The following is a 15,697-nucleotide window of genomic DNA, read 5'->3' as shown; positions in this document are numbered from 1 at the left end:
TGGTTCACTTCCCCTGCTCTTGATCTGACCTTGACCTGACCCATAAATACCTATTTTTTTGAACTGGGTTTAAATACTGACCCACTTTTATTTGGGTCAGTTTTAGACCTGACTTGTTTTAATAATGACCCATTGACCCAAAACTTGACCCATACCACTATGTGAAAAAAAAAGAAAAAAAAAATCACAATTACATTAAAAGAAAAGTTTTAACGTAAAACAACAATTTCGTCAAAATATCTTACGAAAAATATTTTCATCAAAAATTTTCGCAAAAATTTTTGACGAAAAATATTTTTATCAAAATTTGTGACTAGAAACATTTTTGTAAAAAATTTGACGGAAAATTTTTTTTGTCAAATTTTTTTACGGAATCTAAATTTTGACGAAACACATTTCCATCGAAATTCTTTAACGGAAAAAAATTTATCACAATTCTTTACAGAATTCAAATTTTGGCGAAAGTTTTCGACGGAAATATTTTCATTAAACTTTTAGACAAAAACATTTCGTCAAAATTTTTAGCGAAATACGTTTCCATCGAAAATTTTCGACTAAATATTTTTGTCAAATTTTAGCGAAACACTCTACAAGGTGAAGCAAAGTCGATGCTGCATCAGTCTCATTCATGGGCAATTTCAAATTATCTCTGAGCTCTTTCAATTCAGCTCTAAGCTTTTTCAACGAAGCCATCAGTATTTGAAGCTTATCTGAACTAAGATCATCAATTGGGAATTCAACATCTATGACCTTGTTTCTGTTCAGAGCATTTTCAAGTATGTCCTTCTCCTTCTTCTCCACCTTCAGCTGGTACACCAGATCATCAACCTTCTGATTAAGCTCGTTAACATCACCATCTTTTGAAGGTTCACCTTGGCCTTGTCCTCGGTGAATGAACTTATTAGTCACAACCTCAATGGTTGGATAACCAAAAGAGAAGGCTTTGCCACCAGGAGAGAATGCAATGACACCCATCATAGCACCACTAAGAATTGACAACTCACTTGCTTTCTTAAAAAGGCCACTCCTACACTTGGAAAAAGTGCACTGCAAAGCACTTTTGTTCTTCACCAATTTCATCTCAGTTTTTCTATGAACCATGACTCCTTCCTTTTACCCGATTCCCCTTCTTTCCCAATAGAAGTTGTGCAAGAGAAATGATCAAATTGTATTTTGTTGTAATTTTGGGAATACTTTTCGCAAACAATAGAAGACAGAACAGTCCAAGAAAGAATAAAGAAAGCATAAGGAGACAGAACACCAGTATTTACAGGTTCAGAAACTCAGTGTTAGTGAGTTTCCTACGTCCTGGGGCCTAAAGAGGGTTAAACGCCCTCTGATAACACTTTATTCAGAAGATCATAATCACAAGTATAGAGTTATGGCATACAGATACATCAATATGAAACTAAACATGTGGAGAAACTATTAAAGCAACAAATAAACAAGAACAGAAAGAACATAAACTCAGAGCTCAAGAAATGGAGCAGATATCACCAATCTTCACAAGACCGTATAGGAAACGTTGTTCCTATCACTGGACCTCCAAGATAACCACCACAAGCTTCACCGGTCCTCCTTGCAGATTTGTCACTCCACCGTTTGAACACCAATCGAGAATATTCACCGATCAAAAGAACCACCTTGTTGAGATGAACAAGGTTCTCCACAGTGGCTAACAGAGATATTCACTCTAGAAGTCAGATTTTACCAAAATCTCTCCCTCTCACAAACCCTAATCGAAGGAACCTTCAAGAAGATATCAGAGAAGAAAATAGCAAAATAAATTGTATCTGAAAGAAATGCCACACACGCACGCACCAACTTGGTCACCAAAGGTTATTAAACCTTCACCTTGATAAAACGACATTGTTTCAATTAGTTGCTTAACACACAATGGCAACAGCAGCTGATGTAGCAAGTAATGGGCTAAGAAACAAAGGGGCCTTAGACAGATAATAATAGACATCAGCCCATTAAGAGCAAGAGGATAATAAAAGCCCAATGTTTAATAGAAATACATACAACAAAACTCCACCTATTTTTCTAAACATATAATAGAACAAGTATAAAGATACCAGATTTGGTATAGGCATTTAACCCATAGGCCCATATGCAATGCATGATCATGGAGATTCAATTTTTAGCAAACCTAGAGCATCTCTAAATTTGCCAACAGGTACAGATTTTGTAAAAATATCAGCAGGGTTAATAATGCCAGAAATTTTATCAACAATTACTTGTTCACTAGCAATTATCTCCCTAATGAAATGAAGCCTAACATCTATATGTTTTGTTCTTTCATGAAATACAGAATTTTTTGAAAGATGGATAGCACTTTGTGAGTCACAATTTACCTTTGGTGGGTTCTTACCTAAACCCAACTCACACACTATACCTTTTAACCATATGGCTTCCTTGACAGCTTCAGTCAATGCCACATATTCAGCTTCTGTTGTTGACAATGCAACTATGTGCTGGAGATTGCATTTCCAGCTCACCACATTACCTCCCACAGTAAACACAAAACCAGTTAGGGATCTACGTTTATCAAGATCAGCAACATAATCAGAATCACAATATCCAACAATATTAAAATCATTAGAATCAAGTGTAGAGAAATTTAAACAGCAATTAATAGATCCATTTAAGTATCTAAGTAACCATTTAACTGCACTCCAGTGCTCTTTGCAAGGTTTACTCATAAACCTGCTTATCATGCTGACTCCATATGCTATATCTGGCCTTGTGCCAATCATAGCATACATTAAACAGCCAACAACATTAGAATAGGGAACAAATGACATATACTGTGACTCTTCAGGAGATAATTCTCCTGAAACAGCTTTCAGCCTAAAATGAGCACCTAATGGAGTGCTAACAAGCTTGGACTGATGCATCTCAAAGATTCTTAGAACCTTTTTCACATACTCAGACTGGGATAGAGATAGATGTCTATCTTTCCTTGTCCTTGTAATTTCCATGCCAAGAATCCTCTTGGCTGGTCCAAGAAATTTCATTTCAAATTCCTTTTTCAGCATATACTTAACATAATTTATTTCACTTAAATTTTTAGATGCAATCAACATATCATCTACATATATCAACAGATAAATGTAACAATCATCATGTAAATTTTTAAAATAGACACAGTGATCAAAATTACTTCTAACAAAACCTTTTGATAAAACAAAATCATCAAAACGTTTATACCATTGTCTGGGTGCCTGTTTGAGACCATATAATGATCTCATCAGCAGGCACACCATGTTTTCTGTCCCCCTCTTTACAAAACCTTCAGGCTGTTCCATATAGATTTGCTCATCAATATTGCCATGGAGGAAGGCAGTCTTGACATCAAGCTGCTCCAGCTCTAAATCATAGATAGCAACAACAGACAATATCAATCTTATTGATACATGCTTGACCACAGGTGAGAAAATCTCATTGTAGTCAATTCCTTAAACCTGGGAGTAGCCTTTAGCCACTACCCGAGCCTTGAACCTAGCTGGTTCCACTCCTGGTATTTCTGGTTTTCTTTTAAAAATCCATTTACAGCCAATTACTCTCTTTTTCTTTGGTCTCTCCACCAAAACCCAGGTATTATTTCTCTTTAAAGAGTCCATTTCCTCATCCATGGCTTTTACCCAACTACCCTTGGATTCCAGCCTCATAGCCTCTTTAAAAGTAGCAGGTTCATCTAATTCAAGCACATCCCCAACTTGTTAGGCATATGCAACCACATCAGCATGTGCAAACCTACTTGGAGGTCTAATATTCCTCCTAACTCTGTCTCGTGACAGCAAGTAGTCATCAAGACCACCATTTCCCTCTTCAACCTGTCTACCTTCATCAAGGGGACCAGTTTCCAGCTCTGGCTGACCAGGAACAGCAGGCTGTTCCAACAATTCTTCCCTATCAGCATGCTGCACAGGTATGTCAGCTAGCTCCACCTGAAACTGCAAAGTTTCAGATGGTTGGGAAGAACTGGACTCACTTGTTATGTCCTTATAAAAAATATTTTCTTTGAAAATGACATCCCTACTGACCACACACTTCCTTTCAGCTACAAGCACGAGCTTGTAACCTTTTACACCAAGGGGATACCCTATAAAGACAGACTTTAAGGCTCTAGGACTCAATTTATCTTGCCTAATGTGCATATAGGCAAGACACCCAAAAGGTTTCAGGTGATTTAGATTGGGTGGCTTATTGGACCAAAGTTCCATTGGAGTCTTAAAGTCTATGGTGGAGGAAGGGCACCTATTTATAACATAGGTGGCTATAGCAACAGCCTCTTCCCAAAATACCTTGCCAAGACCAGATTCAGCAAGCATGCACCTCACCTTATTCAAAATTGTCATAATCATCCTCTCAGCCACCCCATTTTGCTGGGGTGTCTCAGCACAGGTCCTATGCCTTTGGATCCCATGCTCTTTGCAAAAATCAGCAAACTGATTGTTACAAAACTCTAAGCCATTATCAGTCCTAAGAACTTTAACCCTTTTTCCAGTTTTATTCTCAACCAGGATTTTCCAATCCTTAAAACTAACAAAAGCTTGATCCTTATGTTTTAGGAAGTAGGTTCAGACCCTTCTGGAATATGAGTCAACTATTGAAATGAAATAGTGACATTCAGATAAAGAAATGGGGATATTAGGAGATCCCCACAGGTCTGAATGGACATATTCCAGCACTGCCTTAGAGGTATTGCTAGCAGCAGCAAAGGGGAGCTTGTGAGTTTTTTCCAAAATACAGTTTTCACAAAACTCCACACAAGTTGCCCCTTTTGAGCTAATAATACCTTGCTTATACAGCTCAGACAGCCCCTGGTTGCTGATATGTCCAAGTCTCCTATGCCAGAGAATGGATTCATCAGCTTTTGCAGCTGCCACATAGGCTTCTTGTGTGACAGCTTGGCCTTCTAATATATAGAGGCCATTCACAAGTTTTCCTCTCATGAGGACTTGTGATCCCTTGACAATATCAAGCAGTCCTAGCTTACTTCTAAACTCAAGACCACTAGAGTCAAGCATCCCTAAGGAGATCAAGTTTCTCCTTAATGCAGGAACAAATCTAACTTCTTTTAGAATTTTACAGCTCCCATCACTCATCTTGAACATAACAGATCCCACACCCTTTATTTCACACACTTGGTCATTCCCCATTAAGACTTTGCCACCCCTTTAAGACTCCAGCCCACTAAGCCACTCTTTTCTGGGTGTCATATGGTATGTACACCCAGAATCCATCACCCATTCAGCTTCAAAAGTTTTATCAGACAGAACCAGTGCTTCAACACTGTTAAAGTCAGTGAGTACATTTGCATACTCAGTTTTACCTTGCTGTTTGGGGACACTCTTTGGGTTTTCAGGGCAATTCCTTTTCAGGTGGCCCTCTTTATGACAATGCCAGCACACAAGCTTGCCTTGTGATTGGCTTTTACTCTTATCTTGGTTTCCCTGGACACTTTGATTACCTTGGGGAACAGAATTATTGTTCCCCTTCTTCTTACTGTTTGACTTCCCCTTTTTATTCCCCTTTTCTTTAACATAGAGGCCTTCAGCAGTGGGCTTTTTGTGAGAAATCATCTCAACTTCTCTAGCCCTCAAGGCCTCAGTAATCTCATCAATGGTCATATCCCCCTTACTATATTTTATAGCATCCTTAACCCCTCTATAGGGGTCAGGAAGAGAATTCAAGAGGATCAGAATTTGATCCTCTTCAGAGACAACAGCCCCTGCATTCTCCAGCTGTAGAGTTAACCTATTAAACTCATCAAGGTTATCCTCTAGACACTTACTAGGATCCATCTTGAAGGAGAAAAATCTTTCCTTCAAGAACATTTTGTTGGGGGCTGACTTGGTTTGATACAGACTCTCTAACTTTAGCCAGAGCTCATGAGGGTCAGTGATCTTGCTAACCCTACGCAGTACACTATCAGAGATATTGATAACTATAAGGCTATGAGCTAAAGATAGCAGGTCCTTCTTTTCTTTTGGTGTCAAGTTTTCAGGCAGGTCCTTTTCATCTTCAATAGCATCCTCACATTTTTGCTGGACCAACACAGCCTTCATTTTAATTTTCCACATGTTGAAATCACTTCTCCCATCAAATTTCTCCACCTCCAGCTTAGTGATGCCCATCTTGCCGAACCTCCACAGCCGAGCAAGCAAACCGAATGGAAGAGGGGGGGAAAGGTATGACAGACAAAAGAAAAGGACAGAAAGAGAAATGGAACCTAAGCTCCTGATACCACTTGTTGTAATTTTGGGAATACTTTTCGCAAACAATAGAAGACAGAACAGTCCAAGAAAGAATAAAGAAAGCATAAGGAGACAGAACACCAGTATTTACAGGTTCAGAAACTCAGTGTTAGTGAGTTTCCTACGTCCTAGGGCCTAAAGAGGGTTAAACGCCCTCTGATAACACACTTTATTCAGAAGATCAGAATCACAAGTATAGAGTTATGGCATACAGATACATCAATATGAAACTAAACATGTGTAGAAACTATTAAAGCAACAAATCAACAAGAACAGAAATAACATAAACTCAGAGCTCAAGAAATGGAGCAGATATCACCAATCTTCACAAGACCGTATAGGAAACGTTGTTCCTATCACTGGACCTCCAAGCTAACCACCACAAGCTTCACCGGTCCTCCTTGCAGATTCGTCACTCCACCGTTTGAACACCAACCGAGAATATTCACCGATCAAAAGAACCACCTTGTTGAGATGAACAAGGTTCTCCACAGTGGCTAACAGAGATATTCACTCTAGAAGTCAGATTTTACCAAAATCTCTCCCTCTCACAAACCCTAATCGAAGGAACCTTCAAGAAGATATCAGAGAAGAAAATAGCAAAATAAATTGTATCTGAAAGAAATGCCACACACGCACGCACCAGCTTGGTCACCAAAGGTTATTAAACCTTCACCTTGATAAAACGACACTGTTTCAATTAGTTGCTTAACACACAATGGCAACAGCAGCTGATGTAGCAAGTAACGGGCTAAGAAACAAAGGGGCCTTAGACAGATAATAATAGACATCAGCCCATTAAGAGCAAGAGGATGTAAGATGGTTTTTTGGGCTCATGGCACCAAGGCATAGTTATCGACTGGGCAAAGCAGAAGCGTCGTGTCAGATATGACAACTTTTTAGAAGAAGGTGGATCAAATCATCTTGTGGATGTGGTAGAGGTTTCACCCATTTTGGATGGTGGTAGTTCTTCTTCTTTTTCTTCTGCAGATGGTTGCAATGAATGTGGGCTCATTAGACCCCTGCCTCCTCTGATTGAATTCGGGGTATGGGACCTTCCATTTGGTCTATGTGTTGATGCATTTTACGAGGAAGCTCAGTGGGAAGGTGTTATATTTGATCACTGCAATGGAATGGAGGAAAGGAGCATATTCTTCCCAGATTTGGGTGATGAACTAAAGATTGGAATTCATCAATTGAGGATGACTCAAGTTTGGAATGAAGCTACTGGGAATTGGGAGCCACGAGGGAAGTGGATGCTTCTTGAAGTGATTGAGGAGTGTGAGCAGTTTTCCTATATTGGAGTTTCATTTAAGCAAATTTGGTTTGATTTAAGGAATCATAAGGAATTTGATAAAATAAGGGACTGGACTTGTAGTATGAAAGACTTGTGGAGAGACCTTGTAAGGGAGATAGTTGGTGATTACTTTGCTTTCTTGAAAAAAACACCAGAGCTGGAGTCAGTTGAACATACTGATATTGTTCATTGTGATGCTAGTCCTAGTAATGTACTTGGTTCTAAAATTGGAATATCTGATTGCCCTGTTGAAAGTGGTGACTCTACGAACTTGATAGATACCGATCAAATCGGTGGTAGCATCATTTTCCTTCAAGAGAAATATGATACAAATCCTTTGGTGGATGGTGCATCAGAAAAAGAAATTGTGTTGGTTATAACACCTCGAAATTCTAAATATGAATTTATATGAAATAATGTGAATTAAAAGGGAAGGATTTGTGAAAATCCGGAAATTAAGGCCAAACTGAGTGAAAAGGGCAAAATGGTAATTTACCAAACACGTATCCCTAGGCATGAAAAATTGAGTAGAAGACCTCAAATGATAAAAATAATGCCAGAAATGGATTGAGGACGAAAAATCGAGTGAATAGGCAAGTTTTGAAAATTTTGATGAATAGTGATTTTACCGGTGTAAAAATACTGCGGTGTAATGGTACCGATAAGAGTGAAATTTTTATAAGTATTTTTCGGAAACAAAAATATGTCATGAACCAGAAAAATATGTAGATTATGAATTTGTGATCGGAATTATGATTGATCAAAGTTAAATCGCGTGTGGGACCCGCTCAACCCAAAACCCACTTAAGTGCCTTCATCTTCTCACAATCTCACGAACACTCTCTCTCTTCTTTCTCTCTTCCCCAGCGTGAAAAGCCGTCCCCTTCCCACCATTTATGAAGCTTTTTCCTTCCTTCCCCAAATCATCATTTCTTGGCCAAATCTTTTGATCTTGGTGTTGAAATCCATTGGAAAACAAGTTCTAAATCCATTGGTGATACTCCTAAGCCTTGAAATCGCTTCCATGTGGAGTATTTGGCGTAGGTCAGTTTTGAGAAATTTGGAAAAGATGGTGTTCAAGGGGGCAATGGACCTCTTGTTGCTTGGAAAATCCTTGGAGGAGAGTCTAGCGTTGATTGTGAGTATATTTACATAATTTTTACGGTTGAATTCATTGATCAAAATATATGAACCCTATTCTTGTATTTATGGATTTGTGATGATAGGAAGCTCAATTGGAAAAATTACATTACTGATAATGTCTTAGAATGACTTGTTTGAGTTAGGAATGCTATGAAAATTCTAGTTGAAAATGTTGAAGTTTAACTTAGAAAATTGAGTGTCATGAAAGTGGATAATGAGTTGAGTGAAAATAGAATGGTTAGTGGTTGTAGAATGTGGTAATATGATTGTTTGAGGTGTATGATTGTTGAATTGGTAATTGAGATGAGGTATTGATGAATGTGATGTTTAGGAACCTTTGATGATGTATGATGAATGGGGGTAGTTGGGAACCTCAAATGATGTTGCTCCTTTGGAGTTATATGCTTAAAATGCTAAATAATGATGATTCATGAAATAAAATTTATTGTGATGTTGGGATTCCATAACTTGGTGTATTTTGGTGGAAATTGGTGAAAATGTGAAATGTGAACATGAATTGTGATGGTTGGGAAGGTTGGTAATGTGTAAATAATACGATTATATGATGAGTATGAGTGTGGAATTGGATTGAATACCCCTAGGTTGATGGGAATGTGAAATTCGACCTATTGAGGTCATTGGTGGGGTGATGGTGTAAAAACGATAGAAGTGATGTTGTATGATGGCAATTGGGGCTTAAATGAATGGTAGGTTGATATGGTGTGGTTAATTGGCCAATGATGATGAATTAGGAAAGATAAGAGTAAATAACCTTGGCCTAAGTGATTCGAATTGATTAAGAATTGTGAAATTGATGTGTTCTTGTAAATGGTTGATGATCATGTTGTTGATCATATAGGTTGCCTCCCACGGACGCTATAGAAGCGGAATTAAGCTTGGAGCTTACGTTGTGGAGCATTGGCTTCGGAATAAGGTAAACCTTTGGAACTTGGGTTTTATTCCCTCGTGTGTTCCACCACACCTAGTGGAAGGTTGTGGTTGGATTTGATGCCTTTGATTATGTATAAATGTATGTTCATGCATTATTGACATGATTGTGTGGCATGCTTGGAGCGTGTTGTGTGAAATAATTGTGATCTCTGGCCAGTAGATATGTGTTGGTTTGGACTTCTGCTGGAGATATCCTTTGGGGATTCCGGTCGGGTTTTGCCGTGGAACCGACTCTGGGAGCGGTACCAGGATGATCCAAACGTGGGACTTCCGCTGGATAGGTCTCATGAGGAGTTCCAGTTGGGTTTTGCCATGGGGTCGTCTCAACCATGGGAGAGGCACCAGGAAGATTCCGGGAGTTATACGATGGGGTCCTTTAAGGGAATCCTGATGTGGATGTCCTTGGATTTGTGCCCAGTTGTTGTTGTGTGATATTTGTATGTTATGCATTTTATATGATGATCATTGTATGCACATTGAGTGAGCCATGGGGTGGAGTGATCCTCTAGTACCCTTGGTTTACTGAGATATATTTGTATATCTCACCCCGCGTTTGGGGACATCATTTCAGGTCTTGCTGAGCATGGTGGATCTCCGGGCAAGAGGCCCGCTGAGTGGAGAAGTAGAGCGTGAGGTGCATTTGGAGAGCATGTCATATTGAAGGATTCCATTTGATGTACATAGCATTGTATTTAATATTTGGACTTAGGTCATGAACTTGTTGCATGTGGATATTGCCATGCTCTTGTATATTTATGACTATATGTTAAGTCCTTTAAAATTGATGTATAGTTATGCCTCTTGTCATTTTGTATTTTGAGTGAGCATGGAACTTGTCCATGGCCACATATTTGTATTTTTAGGCATTGGAAGACTTGAGTTGTAAATAGACCATTGGTTGTGTAAAATGGCTATGATATTGCAAATGGTTGTAATGATGCATTGATTAATGAATATACATGATGGAAGGGCTTATAGCCTACATTAGGACATGTGTAAGTGTATAATAAGTATCAAGGTGTTAGGAGTATGTTACACCACTCATTTTGGGTCTAAAAAGCTGTCATCTGTCATTTTTACTGCATAGTAATCGATTACTTTTCACTGGTAATCGATTACCTGCAACATGGGACGAAAAATTGAGCTTCTGTCTTCAAAGTAATCGATTACCAGAGCATTGGTAATCGATTACCTAGTTCAGTAATCGATTACCAATCCTTGGTAATCGATTACCAGAAAACAGGGGAACCCAATTTGAGGTTCTGACTTCTACAGTAACCTTGGGTAATCGATTACCTCAAGCATGGTAATCGATTACCACTGTGTTGAAGTTCAAAATTGTGTTTTCAAAAACCTAAAATCAATGGTGTTTCTTAGAGGGATTATGTTTTGTGAGTTTTTAAGCTTCCACGAGTTTTGCATTTACAATTATGGCGTATTTTTAATTGATTACGTAAATGGTTAATGTTTAAAGAAAGGAATGTAATAAAGGGAAAAGTTTACCCGTAATTTAATTAACTCAATTACTATGATTGTAACTGCGCTTAATACCATATGCAATGATAACATTACCGGTACGTAACGGGCTGTTACATTGGTAGAAGAACCTGAGTCTCAAAATGAAAGAAGTGAAAAACATAGACGCTCTACTTCCATATATTGGCAACCTCTGGTGCTATCTGAAGTTGAATTTTGTCCTGATGTTATTAATCAATATGGAGCTGGATGTGAGAGCAAGATGACCAGGGAAGGTTTGAAGACAAAAGTAAGAAAACATCTAGCATATCTTGGATGGAAAATTGAGTGGACTATACACAAAAATTGTCCTAGGCAAAGAAGATACAGGTACAAGTCACCAAATACACAAGACAAGAAGGTTTACTATTCAATTCCTCAAGTTTGTAGTCATCTGAAAAAGGAGTCCAACATGAATTCTGTGTTGTCCCAAAAACACCAGAGCATGATGCTGTCCCAAAATGTTCATCATCCGATTGGGGCATCCTATCCTGTCAAAGTTGTAGCTGAATCACATACTCCAGATGGTTTACCAATTGGGAATACAAATCATAAACGCACCACGAAATCAAAGGCCTGCCCACCAAAGCACAAGAGGAATGGATTACCTACAAGGGTGCAGAACGTAAATTCCCCTTGTTTGTCTCATCAAATTTTTTTGTCTTTGTTAATAGAAAGCAACATGGTATTGCCAAGATCTAAGGTCTACTATCGGGGAAAAAAGGCAAGAACACTCACGACATTGAAGGGAGGGTAACTCTTGATGGAATCAAGTATGGCTGTTGTCAGAATGTATATAGACCTGGTGCCTTTGCAATTCATGCTAGTGGCTGTTATGACTGTAGGCCTTGTGCTAATATCTTTTTGAGGGATGGTAGGTCACTCTTGGATTGCATGATACAACTAATGCATAAAAATTGGGCAAAGGAAGCTTTGGAAAAACAATGCAATGATCTGTGTCAAGGTGAAAGTGACAATTGTTATGTTTGTCATGATGGTGGTGAACTTATTTTATGTGACAAATGCCCGTCGGCATTTCATATGGAATGTCTTGGTTTAGAGGTATATTAACTGCTTTCCTTCTCAATCATGTCATATTAAATGTTATCTCGTGGTTACTTCAATTCTGTACTTTCATACCAATAACTGGTCTAGGTTCTGTTTGTGTAGGATATCCCTGATGGTGACTGGTTTTGTCCATCATGTCGTTGCCGGATTTGCAGCGAAATCAAAATCCAAGGGACTGAAGATGAAGATTTTCTTACTTGCATTCAATGTGAACATAAGTGTAAGCTGATAATTCCTTTTGTGTGCATTAATGCATATGTTGATGAATATTGTAATGCTTATAGTGTCACATTTGTCAACCCTATGCAGATCACATTGGATGCCTGAGAAAAAGAGCAGGAGATAAATCAAGAATATATTTGAAAAATTGGTTATGTGGAGAAGAGTGTGAACAGGTACATTATATCCACCTCCCCTCTTTCTTCTATCTATGTTTGCGAAAAATTTAATCATAATTTTCCTAAAGAATTCAGATTTCTGCCTTTTCTTGGATTTATTAAGATTTTAGATTCCTGGAAAGCATTACTTTACCATTTTTTTATCACAACAATATTAAATTGTTGACCATTATTTCCTCTTATGTACCTGAGGTTTAATAGAATTAATGCTTTCTAGTCTAGGAATGAGCTCTTTATTCAGATTAGGCTTGCTTTCAATTATGGTTTTCATTTAATAGATAATTAGCTACTCAACAATGGGTGAATTTTGTGATGGTAAAGGTTAAAGTTTGATGCCAATGAAACATTTAAGGCTGTGTGTGATCAGTATACACTGCTAGAAATATTTTTAGGACATTGGTTACACTCAATATTTACTTGTGTATATTTTTTTTGCAGATATATGCAGGCATTCATCAACTATTAGGAAAACCAATTTTAGTGGGTGCCGACAACCTAACTTGGACATTGGTGAAGTGTGTCAACTCTGAGAGTTGTGATGTTGGTGGTACTAAAATTGACTTGTTGGCAGAGAGTTACAGCAAACTCAATGGTGCACTTTCAGTGATGCATGAATGTTTTGAGCCCTTAAAGAACCCTTACTCTAACAGAGATCTCATGGATGACGTTATATTCGGTAGAAGGTCAGAAATTCTTATCCTTCAATTCATGTTCATAATATATTTTTAGAATTCTTAGCATATTGTGTTTGTGTCACACTCATAATTCATGCTTAAAGCCTCTTGTCTTCATAGATTAAATGATGCTTTTGTTTTTATTCCCGTGGAGTATTGTTTGAAGAGTAAAGTAAGGGATTTTGGTTATTTGATTGAAAGATGGTTCTAGTGGGGAAATTCTTTGTCTTGCTGTGCTCATTTGTTTTCAATGTCAAAGGATTTATTTTCTTGGGATTGGGGGTAATCTTGGTAAGTGATTCATAGATATGGGGATTTGTTACATTTAAAATGAGAAGATCGTGTGCAATCTTCACTCATTTAACATGCGTACCATTTACTAACGAATTTGTTAACAAGTATATATAAATTATCATATGTGATCATAATACCTTTCTCTAAGTTGTGTTGCATTATTGTTATATTCTCTGAGCCAAAGCTTGATATTTGTACTTTGGAATTCTGTAGGTCGGACCTTAATCGATCAAATTTCCAGGGTTTCTATGTGGTAATAATGGAGAGAAATGAAGAATTGGTTAGTGTGGCAACTGTTAGGTGAGAATAGGATATGCTACTAATAAGTATCTAGTAGATCATGTAATTGCATTTCCTATTTTAGTTGCAGTTTTTTATTCCTAGACATTTCATGATATACTGACTTGCCATTTCATTTTCTAGGATATTTGGACGAAAGGTAGCAGAAGTACCTCTCGTAGCTACCAGATTTATGTATCGTGGACTTGGAATGTGTCGTATTTTAATGGATGAGCTTGAAAAGGTAATATATAAAGCACACAAATTTATGTATGAACACATTGATTTCTTGAAAAATTAAAAAAGAAATATATATATTTCCTACTTCATTGATTCTGTCATATATAATGCAATTTTCTTTTTGGGCAATCACTTAACTGCTCAGCACCCTACTTCATAAAGCTTGGTAGGACTAAAGTAGTGGAAGATTTTTCCTTTTTGAGTCATAAGAACACTCCAATCTCTATTAAAAATTCAGGTTTGATCACTATGCATATAATAGTTTTAACTTCGTCCATATTGTATATTATCATTATAGAATTGTGAGATTGTCATACCTTATAGTCACTGAAGTTGAAAATGTCTGTATTCAGTTCTGATATAGAATTTGTCTGCTATGTATTGAAGCTGATTAGAATCTCAATTTTTACTTTATTAAAAAATCCACAGTTCCAGTAATTTCTTTAGTATCGTTTTCTGACTTAAAATTTTCTTTCATCAGGAACTCTTGCGACTAGGAGTGGAGAGGATAGTTTTTCCTGCAGTTCCTAATATGCTTGAAACGTGGACCAAATCTTTTAATTTCGTGAAGATGACAAGTTTTGAGAGATCACAATATTTGGATTATGCTTTTCTAGATTTTCCAGGAACTGTCATGTGTCAGAAGCTGTTGACAACCCTTCCATCCCAGATTTGACTTTAACAAGAGCTTTGTAAGTTTGTTTTTGCAAAGGATATAAGTAAACAGTTTCCTCACTAGCTGGATTACAACTTTAATGTTTCATATTGCAGAGAGCCATCAAGATCTACGCGATTATTTCTCTGTCAGTGTAGAATTGGTTCTGATAAGTCCAGTCCCCAATATAAAGTTGACCAAGAAGAAGAGATTCACAAGAGTGGAATGATGGAAATGCAAGTGGAGGAGTACGTCTAAGTTCTAACTATACAATAAAATACATCTGATATTGTATGGGAGACAGACTGTAATGACAATTTGAACAATTCTTTTAGATGTTAAAGTAAAATTTATTTTCATGGTAATTGATGTTCTTGCAATCTCTTGTATTCTTTGCCTCATTTTGGACTAATTTTCTGCATAAGACCATTACCATATTATATAACCAACAACAGAGGCTAAAGACAATGAAATACACAAACTGCGAAGTTAAAATTCACTTGTTTTTTCCACTGCACGTTTTCAAAACTTAAAAGCTCGTTGCTATTAGAAATTTAAAGGACACTTTGATTTTGGTTAAAAGAAGAATAGATTTGCATCTCACTATATAGTGGCCACTAACCAAACCTAAAGCAAAATTGGAGAAATTTCTAAATAAAAATTAAAAAAATATGGCTTAATTTCCATGCAGATCATTATCATCTCATTGATACTGGGTTTGGGAATCATTGGTATTAATGTGTATTACCTCAATATTGCCTTCGTGGATTGACTCATCCATAGTAGAGTACCGAAGGTGGCAAATGTGTTCATTGGAATCATAGTGTTTCCTCTAATGGCAATTTATATCATCTCAGTTATCTACCTAACTTTCGTAAAAGACATTGTTAAACATCTATCTAACTCAATAGTTTGGT

At 37.4% G+C, this 15,697-nt stretch overlaps 1 pseudogene; it reads left to right on the top strand.

Moving 5' to 3' along the window:
* The first annotated feature begins 197 nt into the window (after nt 1-197).
* On the top strand, nt 198-15,038 carry LOC133317402 (uncharacterized; annotated as a pseudogene).
* The last annotated feature ends 659 nt before the right edge of the window (nt 15,039-15,697 follow it).

Source organism: Gastrolobium bilobum, unplaced genomic scaffold (genome assembly GCF_033153095.1).
Source record: "Gastrolobium bilobum isolate Gb01-03AN ecotype WA unplaced genomic scaffold, APGP_CSIRO_Gbil_v1 utg74915, whole genome shotgun sequence".
NCBI lineage: Eukaryota > Viridiplantae > Streptophyta > Magnoliopsida > Fabales > Fabaceae > Gastrolobium > Gastrolobium bilobum.
The sequence above is the reverse complement of the archived record's forward strand: the minus strand, read 5'-3'. Positions and strand labels throughout refer to the sequence as shown.